This window comes from Lissotriton helveticus, chromosome 11 (assembly GCF_964261635.1).
Source record: "Lissotriton helveticus chromosome 11, aLisHel1.1, whole genome shotgun sequence".
In the NCBI taxonomy this organism is placed as follows: domain Eukaryota; kingdom Metazoa; phylum Chordata; class Amphibia; order Caudata; family Salamandridae; genus Lissotriton; species Lissotriton helveticus.
In genome coordinates this window covers 864,043,983-864,064,034 of record NC_136072.1, presented here as the reverse complement: position 1 = coordinate 864,064,034, position 20,052 = coordinate 864,043,983, and positions in this window count along the sequence as shown.

The window sequence follows — 20,052 nt, the reverse complement described above, 5'->3', positions numbered from 1 at the left end:
TGAGAAAGAATAGACTTGGGCCAATGAACATGTTATGATGAAGACCAAGGGTAGATGTCCCAAGCTGAGTTAATTTTTTTAAAGCAAATCTAAACTTGCATACCAAAGGGGCAACGTATGTACTGACATGGCTTGTTAATCTAAGTCCATAATGAATCCGTCAACTTTTACTTTAAGATACTGAGGGCTATTAACAGCTTCTAATGTTATATTATGTCATGGAATCATATGGTATGCTATATTATGTTATGTTATGTTTATTTGTATTTCCAAAGGCCAGTTGTACCTGCAAGGTGATGATGTTTGACTTCTACTGATATTTAAAAAATACAGGTTATGCAAGGTTTAGGGAGGTATATCAAACTTGCACAGGAGGTAGGAATCCTAATATAAATGTCTTTCGCTTAGCTTTATCACTAACAAAGGCATATGGTCTTTTGTTCCAAAGCACACAATTCTTGCTCCAAGAAGCATGAGTTTCAAATTAGAATGAAAATATTTACCATTGCAGTTGACATGGCGGTTATTCTACAAGCTTTCACAGCTCTTATCTTCCATTTATTGATAGTAAGTTTGGAGAAAATCACAAGCTTTTTCTAAAATCTACAGTCCATTTGGAGTTTTTCTTATTGGTTTTTCAAATATGAAACAAACAAAACAAACACAAACAAAACCATGTGGCCACACAACTTTGACATGATCATCAAATCAATCTCTACAGTCCAAATAGTCCCTCCAAATTCCTCAGATCTTGCTGTGTTTATTGGGACAATCTTGCACTAAGCACACAGGCTCCTCCATCTTAGCGCACCAGTCTATAGCCCTGGGCCAGGCATTCAAATCCAGGGCTGAATCGGGTCACAAGCATTATTTTGACTGATGACACAAATTTATGATTTGAGATGAGGATGTTATTTTTATGACACAGATTTGTGGTACTATTTTGGTGTTGTTTCTGAAATGAATGCTGTTTCAGTAAAATGGTAACTTGATTGTTATGTTCACATTTACGGCTTCCCTAAAGAAGGGTGAATAGCCCGAAATGCATTGGGATTTTTTCAGAATTTTTGTTTTCAGTCAATGTATAACGATGTTTACATACACAATGTGATGTAAGATTGAAAATTGCATGTGCACTTCAGTTTAAAGATAATGTCATAGCAAAGATTTTTAAACACTTGGAATCAGTTTTCTATTAAATGTAAAGACAAGTAGATAAGTGGTTGTTATAGTGTAATGTAGTGATAATTGCATATGTACAGCACTGTAAAGATAATGTCATAGTGAAGATTTGTAAACACTTGTAATCAGTCTTCTATTAGATGTAAAGGCAAGTAGATGAGTGGTTGTTATACTGTGTTTAATGTCTACATCGTTAGGTTGCATGAAGGAACCCATAGGGTCCAACAGTAGGTTGTACCGTGTTGATTACAATGAGTGGTGTACTATTAAGGGACATAGAGGCCTATTAGGATGGTGGACGGAAACAGGTTCCGTCCGCCATGGTCGCAGCAAAAATACTCCTGACCGCACCGCGGATAATTCGCGGTTGCGATTAGGATATTTCTGTCAGCAAACACCGACCGCGGCGGACGGATCACATCAAAGACCGCCGCAAGCGGACGGTACCACAGAAACACCCTCCGCCGCGGATGCATTGACCGCGGAAACAGGCCCAACCGCCGCCAGACCTACGGAGGGTCTGGCCGCACCATTAGGATAACCCCGCAATCCAAACGGAACTCACCACCTTTCTCGGGCACCACGGAAAAAAAGCATCGACAAACGGTGTAGTGTGTTTATCTAGGTACCTATATTGATACTCCTATTTCTGACCCTTGTCCGGTTATTAATTCACTAATGTCCATACACCGGCACAGAAACCCGTTTTCAGATTAGGTCATAGCGCATGATGTCACATTAAGCAAGCACTATCCCTCCAGCCCCCTAGAAAGCACACCGAGTTCTCAAAACAAATCAAACCTCCAGCAGACCTGGGAAATCCCCCGCAGCTATTGTTTTGATTTCGCTCGAGAACTCCTGCAAAGAATGTAAGATTGACCAGTCCTTATGACATTCTTACTGACGTCCTTATGTCCATCCTTACGTCAAACTTGGCACCTTTCAGGTATAAATATACCAACGCTGCCCTAAGCAGACACACGGTGGTGACGAACTTGGAGCAGCGCTACTTGCCGGAGAGCCCAGCTGATGCAGAAAAGCCCACGGACGCTGCCCCTCCCTTTTGACGTGCTGGGAGAGACGCTGCCTTTCTCCTGCCGAGAAATCCAGCCTCCGGCGTTTCCAGCCGCCCTCGCGGGTAACTGGGATATCGAGTCCTGTGACAGAGATACCAACCCTCCAGCCTTCTAAATCCCAGGTACTGAACTGACTAACCCCTTACAGAGAATTCTTGAGTCAGATTCTTGGCAAAACAAACTTAACCTAAACTGCTACTTACTTACTCCCTCCCAAGTATTAGGCTTAGGTTAGGTACACCGGGGTAGGCGTAGTTAGAAGCACCAGTTGAGAGCGATTAGTCAATGTATATATGTATGTATATCTTTTATCCATTTTAAGTATCATATGGCTAAGAAACCATATAAATGCTTTTACAGTATTATTTTATAATTCTGTTTTTACTGTATGCACTTTACTTAACTATAAGTATTGCAATAATAGCGATTCATTTCTCTTGTATGAGAAAAGAGACTGATCAATAAATAACATCTTTTTATTGAACCACGCCCATCTCTTATTTCTCTACAAACTGGTGAAACTAAGAATGCACGTACTGACTGAGTAAACTAGTTGTCTTTTGTTTTCACACAACTCTAGAGATATACTCTTGATTAGGGGAGAGCAAAGTTGTCATGTTCTATGGTTGTCAGAAACTAAATCCCTTCTTGTCTATCCAGGGAGGTTAAACTCCTCCTCGCTTATTCGAGAACGTTTCTAGTGAACTCTGAGCTAGCTGGCACACATAACTTTAAGTCTAATATCGTCAGTAGAAGACCTAGTTAACCACAGTCCTACGTCTATACTATTGAAGATATTATTCCAATGCGCAGAGCCTATTGGGAATATAGGAACTACACTACATGGCGTCCAACGGTTTGGATAGGCGATAAATCTAACGCAAAACCTTAGAGTAACTCAGTCGTGCTTTTTCACACAGACCCTTTTTTCCCATAAAACTCCAAAGACGTCTGGAGTGGGTGAAAGGTTAAATCCGCCAAACTTAGTAGGAGGAGACTCCTATGTATGGTTTTTGGTTTATTCAACGTTGAAGGATACAGTGTTCCAAAATATTGTGCATCTAATCTTTGTTTCCGTGGAAACCTGATCTGCAACAAAAAAAACTTCCTGTCAGTAAAATGTCAGACGGTGAAGGAGATAGGGAGACAGCTAGAATAGCAGCTCAACTCCTAGCGGAAGACACAAGTCTCCTACAGCAAGACCCGGATGCAATACTCATCCCGGTCAGCATAAGAAAAACTATAACCTTAAAACTTATAGAAAATGGACTGACACCAAGAGGTGGTACAGTCATATTCGTAATTGAGGCACACGAATATCGGCAGACAGAGGTATTCTATTCATGGATAAATTTTCCAGCAGCGAACGCTGTAACAAAGGAGTTCCATTATTACAAGATAGAGGAACCTCCGGATGAGTACACCCCTTTCGAGGATACCAAGAGCACCTGCTCTGGTTTGAAGGCGCCCTAAAACATAATGATCACATCACCAGGCTCGGTCCACTAGGTAGACCAGGAGCAACGTGGCCGGTTCTAGCCAGCTACACACCACATCCAGACATTGAAAAAATTTCAATACCAGAACTTTTAACACAGTTAAAACAACTGAATAAAATACACAGACAACTAGTCCAATATGTAATGCGGACTTCAACAGTCCAAACAGCTATTAAAATTCCACAGCTGACCCCTCATCAGGGGAACACAAATAAAATCACACCACAGAACATACAGTCCTGTCTAGGTAAAGTACCCATTAAAAGGGAACAAATTCCATTCTGGTTAGCACAGAAAATCACTCAAATAGAGGCGGTATTTCCAGATACCACCCCTGTGGAGAAACACAGAATTCTGACTATCTGCCTTCCAATGGGGACCGCACCACATGTGGAGGACTGTGACACTTGGGGTACAGTCTTTGCTTCCATTTACACAAAAACACATGGTGTTCCGTCCATGGCGTTAATACCAGAGGTGCTAAAACAGATTCAAAATGAATACGGTCCAGAACCTGCTTTAACTCTGGGTATGAAATTACTGAAAGACTTCAAGCAGGTCTCGGCAATATTACTAGCAAACATAAAGGGGTAAGCAGCAAATGTGGCAATCCGCCAGAGATTGAAGGAAACAGATATAGCAGAACAACCATTTGAACTTGCCAGAATCATAGAAAAATCCTATGAAGAACTAGGAAGAGATAGTTTGGGTGGGAAACCAGTGAAACCCCAACTAATAGAAAATCCTGAAAAGGTATTTATTAAAAATAATCTAAACACTTCAAAAAAGAAATGGGATGGAAATAAACAATCCACTCCCAAAGAAAAAAGATTCCAGTCCAGAGGAAGGTCTCCTCGGCGGAGAGAAAGATCTCCGGACCAAGGACACAAGTCTCCCCAGAGGGAGCCCTCTGAGAAAAAAATACAACCTTAGAAATAGGGATAATTGGAAGAAACCTGATAGATATCAAGATATTGATACACGTCCCTCTCGATCTTTTCAGACTTCCTCGCAGAAATCGGAAAGAAAAGGACGGTCAGAACACAGGGAAGAGCACGTCAAGTCCAAAGACAAAAAACCTGCTCATCAAAGTAAAAAGTTACAATTTCCAAAGAAGAAGGTAGCCAGCATTAAAATAATCAAACATGCCGAGGATCCTGAGGACTCAGCTGAAAAACGGAGAGTGGGCTCAGACAATGCTTGACAGCGCAGCAGAAGTGAGCATAGCTCGCAAGATCCTGATGAATCATCTGGGGACAGTGGACACAAATGAGTACATTCAGGTGGAAACTGCAGATACCAGAGTTAGCAAACCTCATAAAATATATGAAATAACTTTACGTATAGAGGGAGATAAGACTAGGAAAGTAAGGGGTCTATTTTGGGATAATCTCTCCAAGGGCTATGACATCCTTCTAGCTGAAAAAGACTGGCCACCAGAGTTTGTCAGGGAGTGCCCTCATGGCGAAGAAATGATTATGCCTGCCTTCTCAAATCATATTCCAATTCATTAAAAATATACACTTGCAAGAAAGTGGGCAGTAGCCCAGGCTCCTGCACTATATAAAAATCATATGGGATGGGATGAGGACTCTCCTCCTCACAAGATCCAGTTAAAATCTCAACCGACTGCACAGAGGCAGTACCCAATTAAGCAAGAAGCTAAAAAACAGGTCAGGGAGATCTTAGATCAACTTGAATACCAGGGGGTGATTGAAACATGCACCTCACAAATGAACAATCCTTTGTTTCCTGTCTCCAAACCAGATGATTCATATCGTCTAGTTTTGGATTACAGACACCTTAACTCATGCTGCAAACCGTTTGCAGTACAAAACTCACACAGTGCGGCACTAATGAATAGCATAGTGCGCAAAAAATACAAAACAACATTAGACATCTCTAATGGATTCTTTTGTCAAAATATAGCACCAGAAAGCAGATATTTGACCGCTTTCTCAATAAATGGCTCGCAGAAAAATTTCTGTCATTTGTAGGAACTACACTACAACGGAGCATGACTGCGGAAGGACCAAACGAACAACACCCCTGCCGTCAAACAGATTCAAAAATGGCGGACGGAAGTAAATAGAAAACACCAAAAACAGGACACACACACACCAGAAACACCCACCCCAACAACTACACGCCCAATGACACCCCCCCAGCACAAACAAGAGCACCCAAGTCACCGCACCCACAGAACACCTGACTGGCAACAGCCATTGGGACACAACCACCACACAGAGTATAAAATGAATCCCTCCCATTACCACAATCCTTTGCATCACAGACAAACAACACACACACACAAACACACATACAACCTGCACACCAACACACCCACTACACAAACCCCCACAACACCATCCCTACATACCACACACCTGCACACCCCACCCCACTCCACCAACACCTTGCACATCACACACCATGGCACCAAAGAAAACCCCCAAGTTCACAGAGAGTGAGTTGAAGGTCATGGTGGATGAAATCATCCGTGTCGAACCACATCTGTTCGGTACCCTAGTCGAGCAGGCCACCTTGGCAACTAAAACCACCATGTGGGACAGGATAGCGACCAGAGTGAATGCTTTAGGGACCGTGCCACGCACCAAACACAAGATCCAGAGGTGGTGGCAACACCTCAAGGCAAGGGTGAAAGGCATCAGAACCAAGAACCACCTGCGGGCACAACACACTGGCGGCGGCACTCCCCCGGAGACCATACCTTTTGCCGAGTGGGAGGAGAAGGTGCTGGGCATACTGCACCCCGAGAGCCTGGAAGGAATCGAAGAGGGACTTGAGGCTGGTAAGTACTCACCAATGACCACTATCACACTGTCATGGTCTGCCTTGCACAACTGCCAAGACACATCTCCCAGGCTCCAATCCATGCAGGTGGATGACACAGTCACCCAAATGTGAAGTCCTGGGCTCAAATGCACCCACTATGGCCAACCACAAATGTTGCCTCCTACGTTCCCAGGCTTGCATGTTGTCAAAGCAGCCAACACCACAACTCCCAACAGGCTCCCATGTCTACATGGAGGGTGGGGGTGGGTCCAGCACTACAACTCCCAACAGGCCCCCATGTCTACAGGGAGGGTGGGGGTGGGTCCAGCACTACAACTCTGACCAGGCCCCCATGTCTACAGGGAGGGTGGGAGTGGGTGGGTGAGAGTCCAGCACTACAACTCCCAACAGGCTCCCATGTCTACATGGAGGGTGGGGGTGGGTCTAGCACTGCAACTCCCAACAGGCTCCCATGTCTACAGGGAGGGTGGGGGTGGGTCCAGCACTACAACTCCCAACAGGCCCCCATGTCTACAGGGAGGGTGGGAGTGGGTGGGTGAGAGTCCAGCACTACAACTCCCAACAGGCCCCAATGCCTACATGGAGGGTGGGGGTGGGTCTAGCACTACAACTCCCAACAGGCCCCCATGTCTACAGGGAGGGTGGGGGTGGGTGGGTGAGAGTCTAGCACTACAACTCCCAACAGGCCCCCATGTCTACAGGGAGGGTGGGGGTGGGTGGGTGAGAGTCCAGCACTCCAACTCCCAACAGGCCCCCATGTCTACATGGAGGGTGGGGGTGCGTCCAGCACTAATACTCCCAACAGGCCCCCTCGTCTACAGGGAGGGTGGGGGTGGGTCCAGCACTACAACTCCCAACAGGCCCCCATGTCTACAGGGAGCGTGGGGGTGGGTCCAGCACTACAACTCCCAACAGGCCCCCATGTCTACATGGAGGGTGGGGGTGGGTCCAGCACTACAACTCCCAAAAGCCCCCATGTCTACAGGGAGGGTGGGGGTGGGTCCAGCACTACAACTCCCAACAGGCCCCCATGTCTACAGGGAGGGTGGGGGTGGGTGGGTGAGTGTCCAGCACTACAACTCCCAACAGGCCCCCATGTCTACATGGAGGGTGGGGGTGGGTCCAGCATTACAACTCCCAACAGGCCCCCCTGTCTACATGAGGGTGGGGTGGGTCCAGCACTATAACTCCCAACAGGCCCCCATGTCTACAGGGAAGGTGGGGGTGGGTCCAGCACTTCAACTCCCAACAGGCCCCCATGTCTACAGGGAGGTTGGGGGTGGGTAGGTGAGAGTCCAGCACTACAACTCCCAACAGGCCCCGATGTCTACAGGGAGGATGGGGGTGGGTGGGTGAGAGTCCAGCACTATAACTCCCAACAGGCCCCCATGTCTACATGGAGGGTGGGGGTGCGTCCAGCACTAATACTCCCAACAGGCCCCCATGTCTACAGGGAGGGTGGGGGTGGATCCAGCACTACAACTCCCAACAGGCCCCCATGTCTACAGGAAGCGTGGGGGTGGGTCCAGCACCACAACTCCCAACAGGCCCCCATGTCTACATGGAGGGTGGGGGTGAGTCCAGCACTACAACTCCCAAAAAGCCCCCATGTCTACAGGGAGGGTGGGGTGGGTCCAGCACTACAACTCCCAACAGGCCCCCATGTCTACAGGGAGGGTGGGGGTGGGTCCAGCACTACAACTCCCAACAGGCCCCCATGTCTACAGGGAGGGTGGGGGTGGGTGGGTGAGTGCCCAGCACTACAACTCCCAACAGGCCCCCATGTCTACATGGAGGGTGGGGGTGGGTCCAGCACTACAACTCCCAACAGGCCCCCCTGTCTACATTGAGGGTGGGGTGGGTCCAGCACTATAACTCCCAACAGGCCCCCATGTCTACAGGGAGGTTGGGGGTGGGTAGGTGAGAGTCCAGTGCTACAACTCCCAACAGGCCCCGATGTCTACAGGGAGGGTGGGGGTGGGTGGGTGAGAGTCCAGCACTATAACTCCCAACAGGCCCCCATGTCTACATGGAGGGTGGGGGTGGGTCCAGCACTACAACTTCCAACAGGCCCCCATGTCTACAGGGATGGTGGGGGTAGGTCCAGCACTACAACTCCCAACAGGCCCCCATGTCTACAGGGAGAGTGGGGGTGGGTCCAGCACTACAACTTCCAACAGGCCCCATTTCTACAGGGAGGGGGGGGGTGGGTCCAGCACTATAACTCCCAACAGGCTCCCATGTCTACAGAGAGGGTGGTGCTGGGGCCAGCACTACAACTTCCAACAGGCCCCCATGTCTACAGGGAGGTTGGGGTGGGTCCAGCACTACAACTCCCAACAGGCACCGATGTCCCATCCCAGAGCAAGATGGAGTCCACCCACCATTTGCTGACCAGTGCATCTCCTCCTTCAAACCTATAGGTAGGTAGCCATCTTCACAGGGGCACCATCCAATAGCAGGACCGGACCACACATATACAAGTATTGTCTTCCCACCTCCACACCACCATAATGCCCAGTACTGTCTACCACACCAACATGATGACACCAACAACCATGTCCTGATTCCCTAGAAATTTGTAATGTAACAACAACAAACCTGTCATGTCCACAGCATTGATTCTTAAATTCTTGTCCCTCAGGTGATCGCAACTTGACAGGCGAAACCAGGAACCACCAGCACCAGTCACCCCCTCACAGCCAGGACTCTCCGGTGAAGATTCCATGGACACCTCGGGTGCAGAGGACGATGCTTGCCCAAGCACACTCCCAGGGACATCAGGCTCCCAGGACATCCCTGCCTCCACCACCTTGGCCAGTGTAACAACACCAACACCTGCCATTGTGAGCTGTGCAGCTACCACCACCACCACCACTCCTGCCAGTGCCACCCTGCCTGACCCATTGTCTGATGATGGGCCATCAACATCTCAGGCTAGCAGGGAGAGTGGACGGGGGAGGACACAGGTGAGGCCACAGCTCACAAACAGGAGTGCAGGTGCAAGGCGAGGTCAGGAACAAGACCCAGCCCATCCTGGGACCGAGACACTGGATGCCATTGCCAGAGTGCAAGCCTCCTACGAGCGGTCGCAGGCACAGGCGGATCGGGCACACCAAGAATCGCTACAGACCTGCCAGCTGTTGCGGTCCATGGACACCCGCATGGGACAAATTGTTGACCTCATGGGGCAGCAAACAGCTCTTTGGAGGGAGTGGTTATCCCGCGCCACACCACCTCCCCCTCCCCCAAGTGGCCAGCGGGACAGGGCACCAACACCACCGCCACCATCACCTGAGGCCACTGACAGGGAGGTGGTCCCTGAACAACCTGCCCTCACAGCTGGCTCCGCTCCAGCTCCAAGACGGAGGGTCCGTCGAGGCTGGATCCAGCAGAGAGCAGTGGCAATGCACTATCCACCCGCTCGAAGAGGGGCCGCCACTGACTTCACCCTTCTTTGAGCCTGGCATTCACTCTGCGAACTATCTTGCGCCACAATGCCAAGCATTGGCACACGTCTGTTGGACTAGCTGTACATCACACAATGTGGTGTCCCCACGGTGTTGTCATCTGACATGACCTTCAACTCACACTTCCCCCAACACCTATTTGTAAATATGCACTAACAGTAATCCACACCCTGTAAATAAACACCACGGAAACACTCAAGGCTGTGTGACCTCCATGTTTTAAACACAGGTTCGTCTTAGTAGTTTTCATTACCAGGTGCTGGGATCAATGTTCTTCAGAATCATGGCTCTGTGGGAGTGACCTAGGGATAATGAGAGAACAACAAGCACAGGTCAGGAAACTGAATCAGACCCATCACACCACACCGTACTGCAACATTCCACAAACAACACTCATCACTAATTAAGCGGATCACAGGACACACATCAGGGAGCATTGCATGTACACCATCTCACACACCCATTTGCGAACAGAACATACCAGAACAGGCAGCATTCACACACCACATCCACACATCACCAGCAAACATATATCATGCATTGGACAGCAGCGCAAGAGGTAGTTACTCACATTCAAGGAAAGTAGCGGCAATGAGCTGACGCCTCTGGTCCATACCTTCTTCCTCCCCACTATCCTCATCACTGGACATGGGTGGTATGGGAGGCGGAGCAACCTGTTGGTCTGCAGGGTCCATGATCAGTTCAATATTCTCGCGTAAGGCCAGGTTGTGGAGCATGCGGCAGGCAATCACTATTTTGCATACTTTGCCGGGTGAGTATGGCAGGGCCCCATCCGGTTTTATCCAGGCAGCGAAACCTAGACTTCAGCAGTCCAAATGTACGTTCCACCACCCGACGTGTTTTCCCATGGGCCTCATTATATCGCATTTCACCAGGGGTAGTAGGATTCCGTAGGGGGCTTAGCAGCCACGGGCGGTTTGGGTACGCAGAGTCGCCTAGGTGGGGGGATGACAGACACATACATCATTACCAGGATTGGTGGGAACAGCATGGCACACATACAACACAGTAGTCATCACAGCACACTCACCTGCAAGCCACGCACGTTCTTGACGCAGATTAGCAATCAGTTGGGGGACAATGCTGCTCTTCAGGATGTGGGAGTCATGTGCGAACCCGGGAAATTTGGCACACACATGGGAGATGATGTTGTCAGCCAGGCACACCACTTGCACATTGATAGAATGGTAGTGATTCTGATTGCTATAGATGGGTTCATGTGCCTGGGGTGGAATCAGACCAATATATGTGCCATCAATGGCACCCACTACATGTGGAATCTGGGCCAGGGCATAGAAGTCACCTTTCACTGCAGCCAGCTCTGCCGGACGTGGGAAATGAATGTAATCATCCTTGTAACGCATCATGGCTTCCAGGACATCCCACAGTACCATGCTGAACATGGATTGAAACATCCCCCCGGCATGACCAACTGTGTACTGGAAAGTGCCTGTCACAAACAAGTGAAGTGCCGCCATCACCTTTGCTGTGGGTGTAATTGCTGCTGGATATGGCCTGCGTGGCTGCAGATGAGGTGCCAATTGGGCTACAAGGTCCTGCAATGTCGGTCGGTCAAGCCAGAATTTGCGGATTACCTCCTCTTCAACCATGTCCTTCAGCACAGTGTATGGTCGATGCACATTCAGAGCCCTCCTGTGTGGGAGTAGATGGGAGCAAATGTCAATTGACCAACACCGCACAGCTGTGTCACACTATCACATCTTCACCAACACAATACGAATAATACATGTTGCAGACACTGATTGTATGTGTGACGTGACCGAAATATAAGGCACTACAGCTAACTACACACACAATGTTCACCCACAAACAACATCCTGCGTGCAAACATGTCCAATGGTACATGCACACATGTTGAAAGAACAGCCAACATCACATGACTGAGGGCCCATGTGTGGACGAGCATCCCCACAGACACACATGGACGTGCACACACAACACGAACATGGAACACACCCTCCTTGTCTTCATGCACCCATGACCCCACCTACAATGCTGTGCATCCTCACATGACAGGCATGGGCATACAACAGGCGACACACAGACGCATACACAAAATGCATGTATACCCCCATCATTCCTACTTGCACACACAAACCACACACTCACGACAGCTTCAAAATGTGGCTACACAGCCTTGATGTACTGTGTAGATGTGTACAATTAGAAACGTGTGACCTCAAAACCAAGACGTCACCACATAGCCATGCACATCTGACGCAACTTGGGCTCACATCATTGGTCTTTGTTAACCACTGGCAAGGTCAATAGTATGACCACACATGCAACTAATGAACATAAATGAGACACGTGGACACGGGCCATTGACATGACATAATGATTCTTGACGCATTCCGGACATGGCCTGACAGACATGTACACCTATGAACATTACATGTGTGCGGAGACATGCAGTGTGTGTACACACGGCATCCGGGTACGCCTTCCGCCAACACAGAAGATGATCCTTGATACTGCAATTGTGCGTAACATTTGCTGCATGGACCATCACGGTCACACCCCACCAACCGCATGTGCGCTCTACCGCGATGGTGCATCTTTTGAAAATCATCACTCACTGGCATCGCAATGGCAGAGCACGCATTCCGTAGGGGCGGGGCAGGCTAACACATACATTTGAATGTGTAAGTGGAAATGGCAGTTCGTATCCCCCCTTTCAGTCACATAGCAGCACCCACTGCTGACCGCCGGGTGCAGGCGGTCACCCACCACCGGGTGCGGGCGGTGGGTGACCGCCCTGTGTATTGATGTTACCCTGGCATGGGTGGCCATGGACGGTCACCCACTGCCGGGTGCGGGTGGTGGGTGACCACCCTGTGTATTGATGTTACCCTGGCATGGATGGCCATGGCCGGTCACCCACCGCCGGGTGCGGGCGGTCACCCACTGCCGGGTGCGGGTGGTGGGTGACCACCCTGTGTATTGATGTTACCCTGGCAGGGATGGCCATGGCCGGTCACCCACCGCCGGCCATGGGCGGTCACCCACCGCTGGGTGCGGGCGGTCCCCCACCGTCGGGTGCGGGTGGTCCCCCACCGCTGGGTGCGGGCAGTGGGTGACTGCCCTGTGTATTGATGTTACCCTGGCATGGATGGCCATGGCCGGTCACCCACCGCTGGCCATGGGCAGTCACCCAAAGCCGGGTGCGGGCGGTGGGTGACCGCCGGGTGTGGGCCGTCACCCACCGCTGGGTGCGGGCGGTGGGTGACCACCGATGGCCGGTGGTGGGTGACCACCTGCACCCGGTGGTGGGTGACCGGCCATGGCCATCCATGCCAGGGTAACATCAATACACAGGGCGGTCACCCACCACCCACACCCGGCAGTGGGTGACCACCCGTACCCGGAGGTCTGCGGTGGGTGCTGCTATGTGACTGAAAGGGGGATACCAACTGCCATTTCCACTTGCACATTCAAATGTATGTGTTAGCCTGCCCCGCTACCGCGGAATGTGTGCTCCTCTATTGCAATGCCAGTGGGTAATGAGTTTCAAAAGATGCACCATCGCGATAGCGCGCACATGCGGTTGGCGGGGTGTGACCGTGATGGTCCTTGCACATGTAGCCAATTGAAACAGGTAAAGCGGGGCGCGTAAGCAATTTCAAAAATAGCGGAAGCTGTGCACCGCCACAGCAGGGCCAATCATTGGCTCATTTTGAATGAGGCAGCCCGGGAAAACCAATTGCTGCAGACGTGTGCCACTGATATGAACTCAGGGCCCTATAAATGTGTGAATTTCAGCAGCACACATCCACTGCTTCCAGCCACTGCTGTCTGCACCCATCACCTCTACCTGCTGCTGCTGAGAAATCCACCAACTGCTTGCCTGCACCCATCACCTCTACCTGCTGCTGCTGAGAAATCCACCAACTGCTGCCTGCACCCATCACCTCTACCTGCTGCTGCTGAGAAATCCACCAACTGCTTGCCTGCACCCATCACCTCTACCTGCTGCTGCTGAGCACTCCAACAACTGCTGCTGTTGTGCCACAGTCCTGGACCTTGCCATGCCGAGAGTTCGAGAGATCCGGTCTCGTCCCTTCACCGCAGCGGAGCTGGAGGTCCTTGTGGACGGTGTGCTCCGCCACTATGAATGGCTCTACGGTGCCCCCGGACAAGTGGTAAGTGCAGTGGGGGACATGTTGGTGTGCATGAGGTGGTCACTGACTCCTGGCTTCTGCAATCTTGGTGGTGTGCTGTGGGACCTTCACATGTGTTGTACTGTGCATGGCTGCTGAAAGATACGTGTTGCTCCTATCAATGTGAATGGCCAACTGTCCACTGGCTTGCCCCCTCTTGTCTCCCATCATGGTAGGTCAAGCTGCACCTTCGCAAGGCCGCGTGGAGGACCATAGCACGTGATGTACAGGCAGTGGGGGTGTGCAATAGGCGACACACACACTGCCACATGCGCTGGGACGACATCTCCAGGCTCAGCAAGAATGTGGCGGAGATGACACTGGGGCTGATTCCAAGATCATCCCGGCTTGCACGACATACCATGACCCCTCTAATGCTCTGTATCATAGCTGTGACGCATCCTGACCTGTCCGCCCGGTTGAGAGGGGAGCAGAAGCTAACTAGCGGTAATCAGACTGAATGTGTTTGTGAGTGCATACATGTATTGATGCTCAGACACAGTAGTGACATCCGTGGTGTGTATGTTGTGCTGCAATTGCATGTTGGTGCCATTAGCGGAGTGAGCGTTAGCATCCATGTCAGCCAGGTGGACATACCAGTTGCATTGTAGTGCAGGGTCCCAGGACATGCTGTTGAGGTCTGTGGTCCCATGGCATCACATGTGTGGTGGTCTGCATGCACTTGCCCTGTTTGTTTTATGTACATGTTTCACAGGCACCCCCGGTTCTTTGACATGAGGATGTCTGGTAGGGGTGGTTTGTGTGCAGGATGGGTGCTACATGTTGGTCAGCAGTCAAGGAAGTATTGATTTTGTAATTTGCAGTACGTGAGTGTGGCACTTAGGTATACCTCTTTTCTCTCTCTTTCAGCTTTGGTCGAGGGCACTGACCCACAAACGACGGAGCTCAGTGGTGGCAATGCATCCGGATCAGAGATCACACACACGCAGAATGAGACCGAAGAGAGCAGCCCCGGAGAGGAGGACAGAACTGTCCCTGAGAACTCACATGTGGAGACACCATCGTCTTCATTTTCAGACAGTGGTGGTGAGTCAGCACTGTTAGTAGACCCAGGGAGTGAGCAATCTACACCTTCAGTCGGTACACAGCATACAGGGCCCACACTGCCACAACTGCAACAAGTACAGCTCGTGCTCGCCAGAGTAGGGAGAGCAGAGTGGCCTTCGGTGCAGGCACCACTGCCCCTGCCCCTGTGACACAAAGTGCCCTCTGTGCTGAGGCGGTTGATCTGCTGCGACAGCTGTGTGTAGGGCAGACCAACATGATCAATGCATTCCTAGACCACGATAGGAAGTTGAGGCAGGTGGTAGCATTCATGGAGGTGATGCATGGTGATGTTGCTGGTCTCCACAGAACAGTTCAGTCATTATCCAACACAGTGTCTGCAGCCATTCAACAGTCGCATTGACAAGGTTCTACTTCAGTTCCCCCATCCACACTCCTTGATGTCTCAGGGGAGAGTGACATTTCTGACCAGGCCTCATTTTCTGGGTATTGCACTAGAAGCAGGCAGAGGCAGCAAGGCAGGGCACGGAGGCGACAGACACCATCCCCTAGGACAGGGAAATCTTTCACAGAACACTACATCAGCTACCCTGGAGTTGACACACAGGATTCTTAAGGGGTGTTGGGGGACAGGGATTCACATGGAACACAGGCATCCCCCTTTAAAGGTACTCCCAAGGCAAGGGCACCTCCCAAGGACAGGGACACTACAAATGACAGGGACACTCCCAAGGACAGGGCACCTCCCAAGGCCAGGGACACTCCCAAGGACAAGGACACTACAAAAGACTGGGCACCTCCCAAGGCCAGGGACACTCCCAAGGACAAGGACACTACAAAGGACAGGGCACCTCCCAAGGACAGGGACACTCCCAAGGACAGGGCACCTCCCAAGGCCAGGGACACTCCCAAGGACAAGGACACTACAAAGAACAGGGCACCTCCCAAGGACAGGGACACTCCCAAGGACAGGGCACCTCCCAAGGCCAGGTACACTCCCAAGGACAAGGACACTACAAAGGACAGGGCACCTGCCAAGGCCAGGGACACTCCCAAGGACAAGGACACTACAAAGGACAGGGCAACTCCCAGGGACAGAGCACCACCCACGGATGAGGCACATTCCAAAGACAGGACACCTCCTAGGGCCAAGGCCTCTCCCACGGCCAAGGAACCTCCCAGGGCCAAGGGTTCTCCCATTCACAGGACATCCACCAAGGACAGGCATACATCACCCCTGCATCCCCTGAAGCTAGTGTTGGTGAAGGAACGTACACCACATGTGTCAGAGGTGGAGTCCCTCCATACCACTACTCCCATCCACACCCCGGGGAAGCAGAGGAAGGAGTACACTGCTGTTGCATCCCCCATTACACATGATACAGAGGGCAGAAGGCAGGGCCAGAGCAAGCGTCAAGCAGGGTCCAGCACGTCCCCTGAGAGCAGACCACCACCAGCACATGATCCACCTTTGATGGGTGATGTTTCAGATGAGCCCGCACCACTTACAAGTCCAGTCATGTCCAGGGTGCCCTTAAATATCCCAAAGAAACGGAGACACACACCAGTGTCGCTCCAGTACAGCTGTCCCCAGCTCCCAGAGCCACCCTGCCTCCTGGCCCATGCAGCCCTGTGGCTCATCATTTCAGAGGTCCTAGTGGGTCAGCTGCAGTTCACTCTCATGTGTCAGATAGTAGCACTGTGTCTGTTGTTCGCTGTCATGCCTCATGTAGTAGTACTGTGTCAGTTGTGCCCTCTCCTGTTTCAGGTACTGCCACTGTGTGTGTCCGCCACTCTCATGTCTCGGATGCTGGCATGGTATTTGTTGGTCACTGTACAGGGACATGTCCTGGCAGTGTGTCTGGATCTATGGCTCATGTGTCAGTCACTAGATCTGTGGCAGTGTCTCACACTCCTGTTTCTGGTGCTGGCAGTGTGTCTGGGTCTATGGCTCATGTGTCAGTCACTAGAGATGTGGCTGTGTCTCACACTCCGGTATCTGGTGCTGGCAGTGTGTCTGGGTCTATGGCTCATGTGTCAGTCACTGGTACTGTGGCTGTATCTCCCAATCCGGCATCAGATCCTGCCACTGTGTCCGAAGCTACTGGGTCAATCAGTCCAGCTGATTCTGTGCTGTGAGGTGCAGTTCCCATCACTCACATGTCATTGTACTTGGTGTCTGGATTGTTCATTGTAACCACCCTTGCATTATTAATGTCCATGGAACGGGGCGCATGACACACATCCTTGTGCTGCCTCAGATGTACCTGTTCTTTGCCATGGACTGTTGATGCTCGTTGCCCCTCTCATGTGCTGCCTCAGATGTACCTGTTCTGTGCCATGGACTGTTGATGCACTTAGCCCCTCTCATGTGCTATCTCAGATGTACCTGCTCTGTGCCATGGACTGTTGATGCACTTAGCCCCTCTATGTGCTGCCTCAGATGTACCTGGTCTGTGCCATGGACTGTTGATGCACTTAGCCCCTCTCATGTGCTGCCTCAGATGTACCTGTTCTGTTATGAACACTTCCCTGCTGCTGTTATGATACTGCATTGTGCCCTCTCATGTGCTGCCTCAGATGTACATGCTCAGTGTCATGGACTGTTGATGCACTTAGCCCCTCTCATGTGCTGCCTCAGATGTACCTGTTCTGTTATGAACACTTCCCTGTTGCTGTTATGATACTGCATTGTGCCCTCTCATGTGCTGCCTCAGATATACATGTTCTATGCCATGGACTGTTGATGCACTTAGCCCCTCTAATGTGCTGCCTCAGATGTACCTGGTCTGTGCCATGGACTGTTGATGCACTTAGCCCCTCTCGTGTGCTGCCTCAGATGTACCTGTTCTGTGCCATGGACTGTTGATGCACTTAGCCCCTCTCATGTGTTGCCTCAGATGTACCTGGTCTGTTATGAACACTTCCCTGTTGCTGTTATGATACTGCATTGTGACCTCTCATGTGCTGCCTCAGATGTACCTGTTCTGTGCCATGGACTGTTGATGCAATTAGCCCCTCTCATGTGCTGCCTCAGATGTACCTGGTCTGTTCCATGGACTGTTGATGCACTTAGCTCCTCTCATGTGCTGCCTAAGATGTACCTGTTCTGTGCCATGGACTGTTGATGCACTTAGCCCCTCTCATGTGCTGCCTCAGATGTACCTGTTCTGTTATGAACACTTCCCTGTTGATGTTATGATACTGCATTGTGCCCTCTCATGTGCTGCCTCAAATGTACCTGGTCTGTGCCATGGACTGTTGATGCACTTAGCCCCTCTCATGTGCTGCCTCTGATGTACCTGTTCTGTGCCATGGACTGTTGATGCACTTAGACCCTCTAATGTGCTGCCTCAGATGTACCTGTTCTGTGCCATGGACTGTTGATGCACTTAGCCCCTCTCATGTGCTGCCTCAGATGTGCCTGTTCTTTGCCATGGAATGTTGATGCTTGTTGCCCCTCTCATGTGCTGCCTCAGATGTTCCTGTTCTGTTATGAACACTTCCCTGTTGCTGTTATGATGCTGCATTGTGCCCTCTCATGTGCTGCCTCTTATGTAGCTGTTCTGTTCTATCCAGTGCCCATGCTCATGGCTACTCTAGGAGTCAACCCCTATTATGTGTAATAAAGCAAGTTCGTGTGTAGTGGTTTCTCTGTGTCATTCCTGGTTGTCGCCTTGCATTGTTGATATATTGGTGCTATCGTAAATGCTGTTTCCCCAACATGCCCCTCCCCCTCCCCACGTCACGGCCCCAGCAGGTACTCCCCTTCCGACAGCAATTGGTGTGTTTGCATACCTGCGTCGGCGACGGTCCATGACTTGCTGTTGGTGGAGCACGAAGAGGAGCGGAAATGTGTGTAGAGCTGGGTCCATGACGGCGATCTGCCTGTGGTGGGTATCTCTGCAATGTTTTGCCTCTCCGCTGTGGTGAATCCGCCGTGTTCAGGCTGGTGGTTTTTCCGCTGCGATTTGCTGTGTCTTTTCCTCCATCGTGATTTAGAGGACGGTCGGAGACGTCATTCCGTATGGCGGTGTATCTGGATTGGTTACGTCCGCCGAGGGGTCGGGTGTATTTACGCGGCGGTGCATGTTCTTCCGCGACGTACGGACATTTGACAGTGCTTTCCATCCTAATATGGCGTACGGACTGGCCGCGGCTGGCGGACTGAAAAATGCATTTTCCGCCTACTCCAGGCCGGCGGTCGTCCTTCCGTCCGCCATCGTAATTGACCCCATAGTTAGTAGCGGAAACAAGCAGGCTTTGTCATGAGGCGTTAAAGAGAAGGGTTCACCCAAATAAAGTCACTGGGACCTGGGTATTCTGAGTACTAAGAAGAGGGGTCCCAGCTATCACCTGGGAACATTTAAAAACAGTTAACAATCAGTAAGAGAAAACTTTATGAGCCTGCATTATTTATTCACAATGTAGGTATAAACTGATTTTCATACATTTCAAATACAAAATCACACAATAATTCACATTGCCCCTGATAGGAAGAGAGGTGATAGTGCAGGGTGGTGTAGGTAAGGATTAGTGACAATAAAAAGGACAGCCACGAAGGGCCTCAGTGTACTATGTATCCAAGTTCAAACATAGACAAGACAAAAGACCACTGGTTCAATACATCATTATAAGATAGTCATGCTCCACATGTCACGTTAAATGAGCAATTTTTGGGAGTGAAGTTGAATAAATACAAAAAGCTGTTGACGTTTCGACCCTCTAGAATTAGCAGGCATTAATTATGTCCTTGCGTCGGGGTCTTCATCAGGACGGG